The sequence below is a fragment of the Kogia breviceps genome, chromosome 14 (assembly GCF_026419965.1).
Source record: "Kogia breviceps isolate mKogBre1 chromosome 14, mKogBre1 haplotype 1, whole genome shotgun sequence".
NCBI lineage: Eukaryota > Metazoa > Chordata > Mammalia > Artiodactyla > Physeteridae > Kogia > Kogia breviceps.
Genome location: NC_081323.1, coordinates 37,917,928 through 37,933,722, shown reverse-complemented (window position 1 = coordinate 37,933,722; position 15,795 = coordinate 37,917,928). Strand labels below are relative to the sequence as shown.

Below are 15,795 nucleotides of genomic sequence, written 5' to 3'. Positions count from 1 at the left end.
GCTGGCTTCAAGGCCCATGCATCTCCTCATACAAAGAGCTCTCAAGTAACCAGGTTGACCTGGAGCCTATTTCTGCCACTTGGTAATTTTGTTCAAGTCCTTTCAGAACCTTGAATGGACTGATAATTTGATCTTTGTGTGTAAAGAATGCAAAAAAGCCGGAAGACAATTTGATCTCACAGCCTATTTTGTAAGGAACTACCTTCTCCAACATATGAGGGATAGTCATTCTGAGATGTTTTGTTGGCTGGTGGCTAAAATCAGATTCTCACTTTAAAACAAAGAAATGAAGCACTTTAGAATTATTTGAATCCTTAGAGACCATCCTCATCAATACCAGCATTTCATAGATGAGGGAACTAAGACCAGGGAGGTTGCATCTCTGTGACTATGAACCCTCCAGTGATGCCTGTCTTTCTTGTTTAATCCTCCTATCCTTCTTCACCCCTTTCTGCTCCTCTCTGTATTTCCCTCGTCATTCTCCACTTCTGTAGCCAAAGGGACACACGTTTGAGAGAGGTAATTTCAGCGCAGAGGGTGTACTGTAATTGTATATTTTCTTCTATCATGTCTCTTAATCAACACCTCTCTCAGTTAATTCTATCCACACTTGGCTTTTCATCTCATTCTGTTAATTTGGACACTTTTAATGTGGCTTTATCGTTTAAGAGGCATATAGATTTCAATAGGCAGTGGTGATTTGTGGGATTTCACAGCTGATTTTTTTGGCTTTTCTGTCTCAACAATAAAACAGTACTGAAAACACCCAAATCAGAAGAATAAGTCCAAGTTGCAAAATTATACCCATATTCAAGTTACAATATTGGTAGTTGGATCCTTTCTCTCTTAGAAAAGATATTTTTGACAATAGTTTGCAATGGCAGCAAAGAGTTCCTTGTGTGTAACAGAGACCACAACATAAGAAAACTGAGAAATTGACACTCCATTTAGGATATCTTTTGACATTAATTGTCCCAGTGCCAAGCTGGTAGCTTTAAGCTAAGTTACTTTGGAAAGCAATCCCAGGCACAGTTGTAGCCAGGAAATCCTCCTATAATTTGTAAATGTTGCTGGAGGGCAAAAAGTGGAAGTGGGAATAAATTGAATTTAAAGACAATTAAACAATCATACCTGTGTGTATGTCGGTGTGTGTCAAACTTAAAAGTAGCTTGCTTGGATCCATAGAGCACACAAGAGGAAGCCTTCTGAATTTCAGAACTGACCAGAGGCAGAATGAAATCTGAATCTGGCATGCTTCTTTCTACAGTGTCTCCATCTGATGAGTTTGCAAATCTCCAGTGGGGGGAAAAAATCCCTCCATGATTCATTCATATAGCTTTAGGGCTTCATGTCCATAAGCACTATAATTTTTCGACATTCGTGAACAAGGGGGTATTTTTAATTCTTTGCAAAGCTGTAGTTTGTGCAGCTGTGGACACTAGAGTACTAGAGTATCTTGGGGAAAAGGTACCGAGCATATTTAAAATAATACCAAATTCATATTCACTTTCTCTGTCAACCAAATTTGATGGTTTCCTAAAGGGCTATAAGGAAGCCATGTGAGATTTCTCCTGATGAGCTAAAAATTTTGTGTTCTTTCAGTATGACATTCTTTACATATTCGATCATTATGTACTTTGTGGAGTCAGGGGGAAACTTTTTCAATTAATAGAAAATAATTTTCCTTCTTTACATTTAAAATGAGAAGTTCATAATTTTACATTCATTTTTTGAACTGAACAACTTAATAGGAAGCATAAAAATCCATTTACATATAAAGACAAATGACTAATTCTAGATGAACAGCATTTTTCCATGTGTCATTCAGTTTTAGAATCTCTGCTTACTTTTAATCTGTCCCTGATGACACTCAGCTTCCTGAGATTGTACAATGAAACCTGCACTTAGATGAGGCAAAAACCTGCAACATGCAAGCTAGGACATGTAAGCAAGTGGTGCTTTAAAAATGTCCACTGAGGACATTCTCTACTTTTGCAAGATAAGGAAAATTTTACATTTTACCAGTTACAGAAGGATTCTCAAGTTGAAATCCAAGTAAACTGGTACCAGAGATCCAATTCATCACTGTGACAAGTTAAGATCACTCTTGGGTTGGTAATCAGGGCAACTGACCCATGCCCTGCCCTTTAACCTGGCTTGGTGTTTTCACAGAAGAGGCATATTAAATATAACGAGGCTTGGTGCTTGCCTGGCAAGTCCTTTCTTCCATCACCTTTTATGCTAGAATGAGGAGCTGGCTTCAAAGACATAATTTTTCCAAATCCCCCTCTCTGATGCTTTCAGTACGCATTTGATTGGTCCATGCAGGAGGCAGGCCGGAAGTACCAGGGAATGAATGTTCACCTGAGCAGCCTTCAACCAATGACTGATGGGAGTCAATGTTCAACTACTCAAGCTCCCGCTTCCCTGAGCATGTGTTCTACACCAGCAGTCCCCAACCTTTTTTTTTTTTTTTCGGTACGCGGGCTTCTCACTGCTGTGGCCTCTCCCGTTGTGGAGCACAGGCTCCGGACGCACAGGCGCAGCGGCCATGGCTCACGGGCCCAGCCGCTCCGCGGCACGTGGGATCTTTCCGGACCAGGGCACGAACCCGTGTCCCCTGCATCAGCAGGTGGACTCTCAACCACTGCGCCACCAGGGAAGCCAGTCCCCAACCTTTTTGACACCAGGTACCAGTTTCATGGAAGACAATTTTTCCACGGACGATGGATGATTCAAGTGAATTACATTTATTGTGCACTTTATTTCTATAATTATTACATTGTAATATATAATGAAATAATTATACAACTCACCATAATGCAGAATCAGTGGGAACCCTGAGCTTGTTATCACTTGCCACTCACTTGATAGGGTTTTGATATGAGTCTGCAAGCCGTTGATTTATTATGGTCTCTGTGCAGTCAAACCTCTCTGCTAATGACAATCTGTATTTGCAGCCACTCTCCAGTGCTAGCATCACCCCTCAGCTCCACCTCAGATCATCTGGCATTAGATTCTCATATGGAGCGCACAGCCTAGATCCCTCGCATGCGCAGTTCACAGTAGGGTTCATGCTCCTATGAGAATCTAATGCCGCTGCTGATCTGACAGGAAGTGAAGCTCAGGTGGTAATGCGAGCAGTGGAGAGCAGCTGTAAATACAGGTGAAGCTTCACTTGCTCACCTCCTGCTGTGTGACCCGGTTCCTAATGGGGGTTGGGGACCCCCATTCTACACCCTCTCCCAGAGATCCCAGACTGGGAACAAGGCCCCGCTGTCTACAATGATAAATTACTTGATAAATATCCTTATTGGCTGCCTTCCACCACCAGTCTCACTGCTCCCCCACTCCTCCACCAGCGTTACTTAAATCACCTCCCCAACAATTTACTTTTAAATCTCTGTCTCAGGGTCTACTTCTGTTTCTACATCTGGGGGAGTTACGGAGAACTCTTAATAGAAATACCTGCAGCCTGACTATTCTCCCACCCAATCAAATAACTAAATAAAATAAACCACGTCTGTCCCCCAAATATTCAGAGGCTAAGTCTTCACTTTTTCTAGGTTTTTTGTTTGGGGCATATCATTACCTTGAAAAAATCTGCTGAATATATACATATATATATATATATATATAAAATTTACACACCGTTCACTTCCATTGCGCTTAATGAGCACTTGTTCCAGACAGGAGCTCTGGTCAGCAGTCAGTCCTCAAGAGCTGAGAGGCTCAGCAGTTCTGGTCAATGAAATTCAATCTTGAAATAGAAATGTTGCAGACAATTTCTGACATTCAGCTTTTCAAATAATTGGCCTGAATAGAATTAAAAAGAACACTCAGCTTCCATCTTCTTTGCTTTTCCTCTAAGCGATTTAAGAGCAAGTTTAATGCAGTTTACTGGGGCCCACAGTAATAGTCACCTATTTCAAAATGACTTGTGAAGCTTTCTTACATTACATTTTTTTTTTCTGAATTCCATCTTGAGTCTACAGAATCAGAACTTCTGGAATTGAGGAATTCATACTTCACAATCTCTCCCCCCACCATATAATTTCTATACACTCTCAAGTTACATGGGCTCAGTGCTGGATAGGTATTTTTCCCACTTTTCCTTTCTTCTAATCTCACAGTTAAGTTGAATCAGATTGCCCATTCTTTTGACAATCTAAAGGAAACATATTTTCATGTACACCCTGTAGAACAGTATTTACTTGAGCCTGGGCTTAACAGAAAATAATAAGCTGTATAAGATGCCCAAATTCCTATAATAAAAATGAAACAATAAACGCATAGAAATATGAGGAAGAAATTACACCCATTAAATGCACCCAGGCTGATGAGTGATAGGATGGCTGCCTATTCAAGCTGGAAATTTTACACATGATCGAAGCTTTATTTAGTCTAATGGAATGTGCTTCCTGAATTTGGCTCTGACTAAGCCTGAGAGCACAATAGCGAGTATTATGCGATTGGCCTGAGCTTATTCCCATCTCTAAGCCATTGTGATTCAGTCTTGACTGCTTTTTCTCTCAGGTAGCCCATCACCTTGCTATTCCTCTCTGGTTAAGAAATTCATTCAGGATGTTACAGAAATGAACTTGAACATGGGTTCCTCCTTACAGTCTCTCTCTCAAAACTTCTGAAATCGTTGGGAAGATTAACTTCATTCTAAAGTTTAGGAAATATAAGCTCAGTGATACAGCAAATGTTACAAGTGGCCAAGATTACTGAGTCTGTCTCACTGCTAGATAATTACATAGGTGGATCAGTGCCATGTTTATTGTACCAGCAAAGCACAGATGACCCCAAAATGGTTTGCTGGAAGAATTTTATATTTGCAGTTTCCAAGAACAATATTAAAGACATCATTCTTAGAAGTTTCAGAACACTCATATATGTCCTTACATTTATATGTCTTTATTTTGACATATATTAAAAGAGGTAGGGGTGCACCCAAATCTAATTGGAACTTGTAGCTTATGAATCTTCCTAATCTAAACTTTTCCTATTCTCATATGTTGCAAAAAATATATTTAAAAATCAAAATACCAATTAATGTGCCAAGAGACCCAAGATGGCATAGAAATACTTGGGAACACTGCTCTGTTTCTTAGGGTTTTTCCCCTCTTATTCCTGCTCCCACTTTTCCCAGTCCTTGATGGCAACATTTGGAAAAATTGAAAAGTACAATAAAATGTTTACTTAATCCCTAACTCCTCTTATCTCCCCTTAGCTGATATAACAGTAATAACTTACATTAGTGTATAGATTTATTTCTGGAAGTCTACATGAGAAATTAGAGACTCTGGGGAAGGGAACTGGATGACTAGAAACAGATCTTTAGTCTTCAGGTGTATCTTTGGTATCTTTTTTTTTTTTTCTGCATGTTTCAAAAACAAATATCCCACATGTTTTTCATGCTTCTCATTGTTCAAGCCTGGAAATACATACTTCTGTGTTAAGTTCATTTCACCATGTAGCCACATGCACAGCTGACTTGAATGCTTTTATTGAAGTGAATCATTCATTTGCCCCAGAAGCCACTATTAAACTTGATTAAAAAATCAGTCATTTTCAATCATCTATTTCAATAATTGCCCATTGTAAAATAAGAGTTTGAACCAGCTTGGTCTAATTTAACTTCATTGTCCACGCAAGTAGAGGTATTTTAAACAAACAAACAAACAAGCAATAAACTATCAATAACAATAACAAAAGAGTTTGTGAAGATAGACTCTTCAAGAGAAAATTATTTTGAGATAGACTCTCTAAGGGAAAATTAAAATCTGTTAATTTTTCATAATGAAATTATTTAAGTTTCCACCACTACGGAATTCCATGGAAATGGAAACGCCAAGCTACGCTGGTTCACTGGTTTTCTTGAAGAATCCAAGGTGCCTTTCTTGTCTTTCCCTTACCGGCTCAGGCTCAGAGGACAAGACTCACTCCCTGAATGTCGGTTTCTCAATTTAAAAATGAAAACCAGAGGACCTGTTTCACTTCTTTCTAAATGAGATAAAATTGGACTCGGATATTAATCAATGAATGAAACAGGTATCACTCGGAGAGTTGAAATATGTTGTTTAATTTTTATTGTGGCAAAACAAGTAATATGAGGAGAAAAGGACCTTTCCTTGGCTTACTGATGATTGAGTACACAGGCAGCATATTCAATCTGATGGCTATTAACGCAGACAACTCCAGGTAGCCTGAATCGGATAAACTCTGGGCAAATTTTTATTCAATATATTGTGGTTTGACTAAAGGAGACTGTAAATCCTTTAGCCTGGGGCTCAATGTAATCATGCTCACCACAGTTCGGAGAGCAGGCCTGCTGTCTGAGGAGAACGATGATCAGTGTTTCCTAGACACATCAGTCTAGCACTAAATCCACCTATTTGACCAGCCCTACGAAAACCATATAAATCACTGGAAACTAACTGTATGCCCGGACTGTGCTATTTAATTTGCTACTTTAAAAGTCAGCATTTTCCATTATGCTAAATGTCTCAACCCATTGATTCCACAAAGCAATGTTTTGTTGTTAAACATTGGTTTATTTCAGGTGGAGGAATTAGTTCACATAAGTTTGGAGGACACTCAACTTTTTCATCTAAATTTAGAAAAATAGATTGAGGTTTATGTTGTCTTTTATACCCAATATTCTGGCCTTTCTTATATAAGAATTATAAATCTCTACCTGCTGCCATGTGAATTGCAGTGACTTCCCTTGGAATCTGACTTCTCTAGATCAATGACACCACTCTGCTTGAGTGACTTGCCTTCACCAATCAAATGCGAGCAAAGTAACACATGCCTTGTCTGAAGTTTAAAGAGACTTATTTGATTCAGCCTACTCTGTTTTTCTTCTGCTATGAGATAGGTGTGTCCCAAAGAAAAGCAGCAGCTTTTCTTTGGAAGCTGGTAAGAAGAATGTATGTAAGCAGATTCATAGTCAATATGCAGCTGCCACAGCCCAACCATAAGGCAAATGAGAAACAAACCTTTATAAACCTTTGTAGCCATAAGTCGCTGGGTTTCAGAAGCTGTTGGTCATTGCAGTAAAATGTAGTAAATACTGGCTTACACATTTAGCAAGGATTCTGAACACAGTGAGAAAAATTATCTTAGGAACTTATGATAGCCAAAATCTTTCTCTAGCCAGATTTCTTTTTTATTAGAAACATACAAGATATTTCCACCTTGTTCCTTTAAAAACTAATATTTATGACACATAAACTGATGTTTTATTTTTATAGATATCCAGTCTGTGTCATATACTATACCGGGTCCTTATAAATATCCTCCAAGTCTTCAGAATGGTCTAATGAGAAATTACTTTGGGACTCTATGTTGCAGAGAAGGAAATCAGAGGTCAGAGGTCAACATTACATAGGTCACAACAACACAATCAGGATTTTAACTCATGCTGCAGCCCTCATTCATACCATTTTTTTATCACCTCTGTTGCTTCATCATCCTTCAAGTTAAATAGTCGTTTTGAAAAAGCAGAAAGAATAGGATAGAAAGATATGCATCTCAACAGAGAAGACATAGTTATTCAACCAAAACTCCTACATGCCTTCCCCAGAGCTTCTCTTGAGGGATAAATTGATCTTTAACAGGTTTTATCAACCCCAGCATCCAGGTGGTATATTACCTTTCCTCTCTTTACCTTAGACATTAAAGCATTTCCATGTTCCATTGTAACCAAGAAGATTTCAAGGATACAATTTAGAAAACTATAGACAAACGTTTCTAGCAGGATGGGACTTCCTTTTCTTTTTTCTTCTCTGTTTCTTTTACATGAAAGAAATTTTATTTCTTTATTTAATGTGTATTTTTATTGAAGTATAGTTGCTGTACAGTATTATATAAGTTACAGGTGTTCATTATAGTGATTCACAATTTTTAAAGGCTATACTCTATAGTTATTAAAAAATATTGGCTATATTCCCATGCTGTACAATATATCCTTGTAGTTTTTTTATACCTAATAGTTGGTACTTCTTATTCCCCTACCCATGTAATGCTCCTCCCATTTGCATTTCTCTAACTGCTAGTAAAAAAAGTGATTTGTGGGTTGTTTCTTTTTTGTGTACGTATGTTGTAGATTATTTGAAAAATGCACAAAGTTTTTAAGAATAAAATGGGAACTGTACCATGACACATTTTTCCAAGTGTAATTTATATTTCCATTAAAATTTTTCATACACTTAAAAATTATACTGAAGGATTGGTCTACATTTTAAACTGGTAGATTTATTTATTAGGTCATTTATTCAATACTTATGTAGCTGTTGTATGTTAGACTGGGCCTTAGGATATGGTGACGCTTACAGATAAGGGTCTACCCTTACTTACATCATTTACATTTTCTATGAAGGACAGATAATGAACTGGTTTAAAAGGGGCAATCAAAACTGTTAAATATTGGGATATTGCCTATAAAGGAAATCATCAAGGCAAAGGAGATGGAGGTGCTGACTTTGGATAAAGTGGTCACTTGGAGAAGTAATAATTAAATTGAAGCTTGAAAGATAAGAATGAGTCAGCCATGCAAAGAATTGGGAAAATACCACAAAAGTCAGAGAGGAAAATGAGGAAAAGTCATGGAGCCGAGAAAGGATGAAGTATGCAGAAGGAACAGAAAGGAAGTCAGTTGTGCTGAAGTGTAATGAACAAGGATGAGAGCAGGCAGAGGTGGTGAAGAGATGGAGGTGAACATGAAATTTGTCTCCGGTAGAACCTTGAAGTATTTAATAAGGATCTTGGATTATTTTTCAGGGCGAAAGAAAGCCATAAGAGTGATTTTATGACTAATGCTTTAGCAACTTCACTTCTGATGCTATATGCAAAATGCACTGAGAGGGTAGGAAGGGAAACTTTACTTTATCTATGCATATTGTCAATATAATCCCACAATTCCTACATATCTCAGAAGCAATGACGATATCTCGGTTTGCAAAGATTTAACAAGTAAAAAAGACAGAAAAGGGGAGATCAATGAGGAAGTTATTATAGGAATCCAGTTAGTTAATGGATAAGGGTAGCTTGGACCAGATGGAGGGAATTAAGCAGATTTGAGATATGTTTTGGAAGTACAATCTCTAGAATACAGTGATGGATTGGATATGGAGTATAATAAAAGAGCACGCAACAGTGGTCAACAATTCTCTAGCTGTAATAACTACACATGTAGAAAATGTAAAAGTATTTTCCTCAGATGGAGAAGCCCTGACAAAAAAGCAATAGGAGTAGAGAATCACAACTTCCATTTTAGACACTGAAGGTGTTTGAGGGACAAATAACTGGAGATATTAGTCATCAGTTGTGGGATCCAAAAGGTAAATATTGGCTGGAGACGTACCTTTGAAGCCCTGATCATTGAGATCAGGGGTTAGCACACTATTGAATGTGGGCCAAATCCAGCCACTGTCTGTTTGAATATGGCCCCAAAAGCTATGAATGCTTTTGCATGTCTAAATTGTTGGAAAAAATTCAAAACAAGAAAAATATTTTATGACACATGAAAATTACAAGAAACTCAAATTTATCCATAAATAAAGCTTTATTGGAACCCAGCCACATTCGTTCGCTTCCATATTATCTATGGCTACTTTCATGCTACAAAGGCAGAGTTGAGTAATTGTGACAGAGACCATATGGCCTGCAAAGACATTCATTATCTGGCTATTTACAGAAAATGTTTGCCTACCACTACTTTAGATGATATTAAAGCTATGGGATTGGATGGTAGAAACCCTAGAAAATTTTGCTTTGCTGTTGCACAGCTGCTCAGATGTCCTGGAAGGATGTGGGAACCTGGAGAGAGGACCATCGATTCACTCGCATGCTGTGCGCTCCACTTGTGGACTCGCTAAGGAAGGAATAACATCACAAGAGATGATGAATTGGAAAAGCCAGACAGCGTTCCTGCATGGCAAGCTCCACATTAAGTGTACAGTGAACAGATTTGCAAAGTTTAAAGAAAACCACATGGGAAAAGGGCCTTCTGTTTATTTTTTCTCCTTATTAATTTACCACAACCACCATCAAGGGTCCCACTTTCTGTCTGGGAAGAGATACTGGCAGGGTCGGGGATCAAAAAGCAGCTGGAAAACCCCAAGAAATTATGGAACCCTCATAAAAGAATCAAAGGACAATGTTTTTCAAACCACTTGAAAAACTGAGAAGTCCATTCTGGTCATGTTATTGTGTTTTTCGTGATGTGTTAACAACTGTAATGAAGGAGCCCAGCAGTTGTGGACTGGGGTGGAATGTTTCTATGAAATTCCAGGCTCTGAAAGGATAGGATTCATGGGATCTTTCAGGGAAGTCTGTGCTTTAGCATGAAAATAATGCCCATGATGTATCTGAACTAAGAACCCAGGCAAGTAATTCTTTTTTTTTTAAATTGAAATATAGTTAATTTACAATGTTGTGTTAGCTTCGGGTGTACAGCAAAGTGATTCAGTATATATACATGTATATACTTTTTCAGATTCTTTTCTACTATAGGTTATTACAAGATATTGAATATAGTACCCTGTACTATACAGTAGGTCCTTGTTCTTTATCTATTTTATATATAGTAGTGTGTATCTGTTAATCCCAAACTCCTAATTTATCCCTCCCCCCACCCCCTGTCCCAGGCAAGAAATTCATTTGTCGAATTTCAAACAAATGAATGTCTGCAATAGAAAATAAAACATACTCCTTCTTAAATACACTTATCTTTTACTGGATCTACAAAAGTGTCAGTACTGATCATGTAGTTTCTGTGTATCTCAGAAGCAATGATAATAACTCTTTGGGGAAAGGTTTAGCTACTAGAAGAGAGAAAAGATGTTTCAATTATTTACCTCAAGATTGCAACTTAAAAGGGAATGGCAAGGAAAGCACTGAATCTTAAAAAACAATTAAAACCTCTTAATTTCAATCTATCCACCAGGCATTTGAGCATAGGTGGTATTTTATTAGTGTTTTGAAATATTGACTCTGACACAAGGAAGGCTAGAAGATGCCACATCCATTCATATATTTTTCTAAAATCCTTACTGCTTCTAATTGTGGTGAACCAACCTCATTCCACCAGTCATGGTTGCTTGTGATGACTTGTCAGCTTTTCCATTTCCTGGTCACTTAAGTGTATCCATCTATTTACTTACCTCCAATATTGCCAAATACTGCAGTGAGGAAAAACATTATCCAAGCCATTATCTGTTGAACTATTATCATAAAATATTTGGCATTTATATATAAGTAGTTCTAGGTTTAGAACTAAGTGCATATATTAAAATTTCTGGAATCTCCCTTCCAGAATTTATCATCAAATAGGCTTATAAAATTATTTTGCCATAATATGTATCACAGTGTAATATAATCTAGTAAATAATATTTAATTCTGTAAATTTCTTAAGGCAGTGGCTCTTCAATAAATGTCGGAAGAAAGGAATACAGACACATTCACACATATTTGGTAGATTTGACCTTGACCAACGTAACCTTCCAGTGATCATGACCATGTCATTCCATTTAGAGGACATCAGTGTTGTTAGCAGAGCCCCTTGCATATACTAAGTACCCAATAAATAGAGGCTGAATGCAGAATAAAATCAATACTGTCGTTTTCTTTTTCAATCCCTAAGGGCCTGGCACAACTTCCAATAAATACTAGGTTGTTTTCAGATAAAAATAATAACATTTTATAGTTTACAAAGTGCTCTCACATCCAGTTTCTCATTTAACCCTTAATACAGCCCCACAAACTAAATATTCTTATTCACATTTTAAGATGAGAAAATTAAGCACAGTTAAATAACTTGCTGAGGGTCATCAAGAAATAAGTCAACCCACTGGGCAGCAGATCAGATCTTGATCTCTTTGCATCATCAATTTTCTGTGCAGCATGGATGAGTGAAAAGCCTGTGTCTCATTTATAAGTGAGGGGTTCTGGGGAGACACTCTTGAAAGTTGCATTTCAGGCACTTAATGGACAATTTGTACTGTCACCAGTTTAGATCAGCAATGATGGCATCTACATCTACAAAACAGCCTCCTTTTCTCTCTATAAACTTAAAGGCTATTTTCCTTGTGAAAATTCACTAACTGATAAACATCCCATATATTGTGTCCATATGATCTTAAGTTTAGATCCTTGGCTTTGCTGCCTGCTTAAATATTAGGCCATCAAACTCAAAGAACTTCCCAAGCCCCCAAGTATTTCAAATCACACCTTTACCCTTCCCATCTTGTGCGGAGTTTATCTGAAATTCCAAATTATTCCATTGAAAGCTTTACTAAATGATCGTTTACGGTGATAAATTCATGCTGCCAGGCACTTACCCTTCTTTTATTTATTTATTTTCCCCATTAATTCCTTTAAAAACCAATCAAGTTGGATTAGTAAGAGGATTAGTTTTGCCTTTTGGTTTTGGTGTTTTGTTTTGAGTATCAAGTTTCAGGGATGGTTCTGTAAGCTACAATTAACAAAAACACTTCTGGAGAAGAAGAAGGTGAACATCTTGGTAAAGTGAAGAACACATGTTTTGAGGGCTTTGAAGCCTTGGGTTTGAGACCCAAGCCAAATCACCTAGCCAGGCTCCATCTTGGTTTCTTTCTAAACTATGGGCCTAGTGATGGCCGTTCCTTTGAGTAGCTTTGAGGCTCTTGAGAGAGTGGATATAAGCACAGTTTAAACTCTGGAGCACTTTCTAATTTCATTATTCACCTAAACATAAAAATAGGTCATTACCCATCATCAAAGAGAAAAGCAAATATTCAGGGTTCATCTCGGTTCCACTGCTGCTGGGGAAAGAGGCTCCTTGTCTCTTTAAGAGCTTTCAGACACATCTCTGATCACATCCTAAAAGCTTTCCTGGTTGTGTCTCTTAGGTGCATCAGGGAGCATTGCCGTGTCCCCGTCTTCCTGGCGGATGTCAGGATTTACTGTCACCCTCATGCAGGAATGCGGTGCAAGGGGCCCCCACTCTGGCTCTGTGATCCATTTCCTGACAAGTCCCGGTGTCAACCTCAGGCAGGCCCAGCGGAGGTGGGACGCCATTTACCTGATAGTGCCTGTGATAAAGTGGGCAATTAGATGCACTTGGAAAATCCTGGCTGGAAACCGGCCGGCATTCGAGAAACATTACAGCCAAGTCAGGCTTCGTAAAAGTTAATGGGGAAAAATCAAGTGTTTCAAGGTCCACCTTGGTCTCTGAGGAAGTCTGGGACACAGTACTCTATAGCTTTATCTCTTTGTGTGTCTCTCCCACCTTCTCACTCTATTTCCCCCAGACAGGGTAATATATTCTTACTGGAGATGGGAGTAGAGGGGAGAGATTTGAGAGTTAATGTTTCAAGTTTTTGATCTCAGAGCCATGTTACTTCCTTACATCTCTCTCTTTCCCCCTCTCTCATATGCAGACACACGCAGGCACAGTGCTGGGATTTAATTTGACACACTAGCTTACACTTTGTCTGTCACTGGAGTTTCTGGAGTTTGGTGCCGGCTCCAGAGTGTGATTTACTTGACATGTCTTCTTCGATGGGCCTCTTCACTTCCTTCTAACTGGATAGCATCAGCTTGTCAATGATTAATGAGTCTGGAAAGTGAGTGACAGTTATCCTAAGGGCTCTCAAAAGTTTGTTTCAAGGGACTAGCCAAAATCTCCCACTGCATGAAATGCACTTAGATTTCCTGTTGATAACAGCCCATGGAAAATAACCATTTGCCCCCCAAGCTGCTCTGAGCCAAGTGCTATGCATCAGTCAACCATTTGCCTGCTCTCTGCACGTCCCTGTGCCTCTGCCATTTCCCTTCAGGCCGATAAACATTTCACCAATGAACAGTAGGAAGTACGTAGTGAGGCTGGTCCAACACGGGGCCTCATTTGGATGTGGAGACTCTCTGAAATCGAAAAGTCAGGACTGATCTGGAAAATGTGCTTACAGACAGTGGAACAGGAAAATGATTTCCTCCCCAAGGCTGGTTCCACCTCCGCTGTTGGGTGGAGAAGGTGAGAGGAAGGGACAGGCCGTTCTCTGTGCGACTGGAATTCCCCTCCAGAGTCGGAGGGGATGAGCAAGCCTTTGGCTTTTATTTTTATATTTTTATTTTTCACCTGAAATAATACACTGGCAGAGAGGAAACAGAGGTGCCCACAGGAGGATTTTTTTCATCTTTAAATAATGATGAGGTCTACACTAGGCTGAGGGCTTCTGAGGGATGCTGGTGGCTGGATGATGGGGAATTAATTGGGTTTGGGCCTGATTACAAGGAGGTCAAGGGACATCCAGGCGCCCCAGGGTGTGCCCTGGTGCCGGCCACTTGATTGGAATGAGCGGGGGAGAATGATGAGGGCTGCTCCCCAAAGTTTTGAGAGGATGTCTGGGATTCTGGGTCAGTGTAGTCATAGTATCCCTTTCATGATAAATAGGCTTGTTTTCATTGTTGAAAGTTAAGGAGGGGGAAAGAGGGGAAAGCAAATGCTTGTACGTAGCAAGTTGTTGAAGTGCTCTTCACCCATGTGTACACTGCTCCCTTGTGTCATCCTGTGATGGTGCCAAAGCAGACCCAGGTTACAGTTTCCTTATGACGCCTTTTCCCTGGGCTTGAAGCCCACCTCTCACTCATCATCTTTGAAGAGTACACTCAAATGAGTTGTGGACAAGACAATGGTAAAAGAAGAAACTGATTATATACATACATATATATATATATATATATATATAATGCCATACATCATTGCATCTGTGCATGTGAAAAGTTTCCAAAAATCCAGGTCCCCTCGGGAGAATTCCCACCTTCAAGAAGAGGCACTGCCAAGAGATAGAGCTGCTCCCACTTGTGCCACAAGACCTCCAGAGCTGCTGTGGCAAATTGCAGTTATGACCTCAATTCTTTACCCTGTGCTCTGGCCTGACCTCTCTGAAGTCCCTCGCATCAGGAGGTGGGGTCTATTTCCCGACCCTTTGAATCTGTCTCTGTCACTTGCTTGCCTGGGCCAACAGAGGAGGTCATGTGGCACTTGTTCTAAGCCCTGAGGTGCCCTGTGTGCTTCCTCGTACTCCTTCAGTGCTCCTCTGTCACCACCACGACAACGTGCCCGAATACCCCACTGGAGGATGAGACAAAAGGGACAGAGCCACGCCATTCCAGTTGTCCTAACTGAGACCACCTTAAATTGATAAATAGCTAACAAATCTCCAGAAATGAGAATGGGCCCATCTGAGCTGAGCCTCAATGAAACATTGTTTTTGAACCTGAGTTTGGGAGTGAATTGTTATGCAGCATTATTACAGCAATAAATAGCTGATACAGTTGCTTTCTGTCTAGTGTTGTGTTTCCAGGTCTCAGTTCTCACACAGTCACATTGTTGCTAGTGAGCCAGTCGGTGGCTTCTTTTACATGATATTTTATTTCCCTCTTTCACTTTACCTTAATCCTTTCTTCCTTTCCCCACATCTACCTCTTCCCACCAGGACTCTTTTTCTACAGCGTTTTAAATCAACACCAGACAACCTTAGTATTAGTAGGGAAGTTTTCTCAGTTCTTTACAAGCATCTTCTTTATTTTGGATTCTTTCTGACATTCGAGAGAAAGAAACAAAGACAAAAAAATAAACAAATCTGTGACACATCAGATGATGCTTAGTGCTGTGGAGAAAAAGTCAGCAGAAGAAGACAATTATTGAGTGTCGAGGGGAAGAGGGCGGCGGGGGGGGAACATACTGCTTCATAAAGGAGCAAGACAAGGCTTCTCTGAGAAGGAAACTCATACTTGGTGAA

The 15,795-nt window shown here is 39.4% G+C and overlaps 1 long non-coding RNA gene across 2 annotated transcripts in view; it reads left to right on the top strand.

Annotated features, from left to right (window-relative positions):
• The window catches only part of LOC136792481 (uncharacterized), a 55,438-nt gene that overhangs the window by 29,227 nt on the left and 10,416 nt on the right, over nt 1-15,795 (top strand). Inside the window, exon 4 of one of the 2 annotated variants that reach the window (XR_010836324.1) lies at nt 9,798-9,857. The exons of the other annotated variant lie outside the window; for it this stretch is intronic. This is a non-coding gene — a long non-coding RNA (uncharacterized lncRNA). Of the gene's footprint in view, nt 1-9,797; nt 9,858-15,795 lie in introns of those variants that run through there. 2 annotated transcript variants of the gene reach the window in all.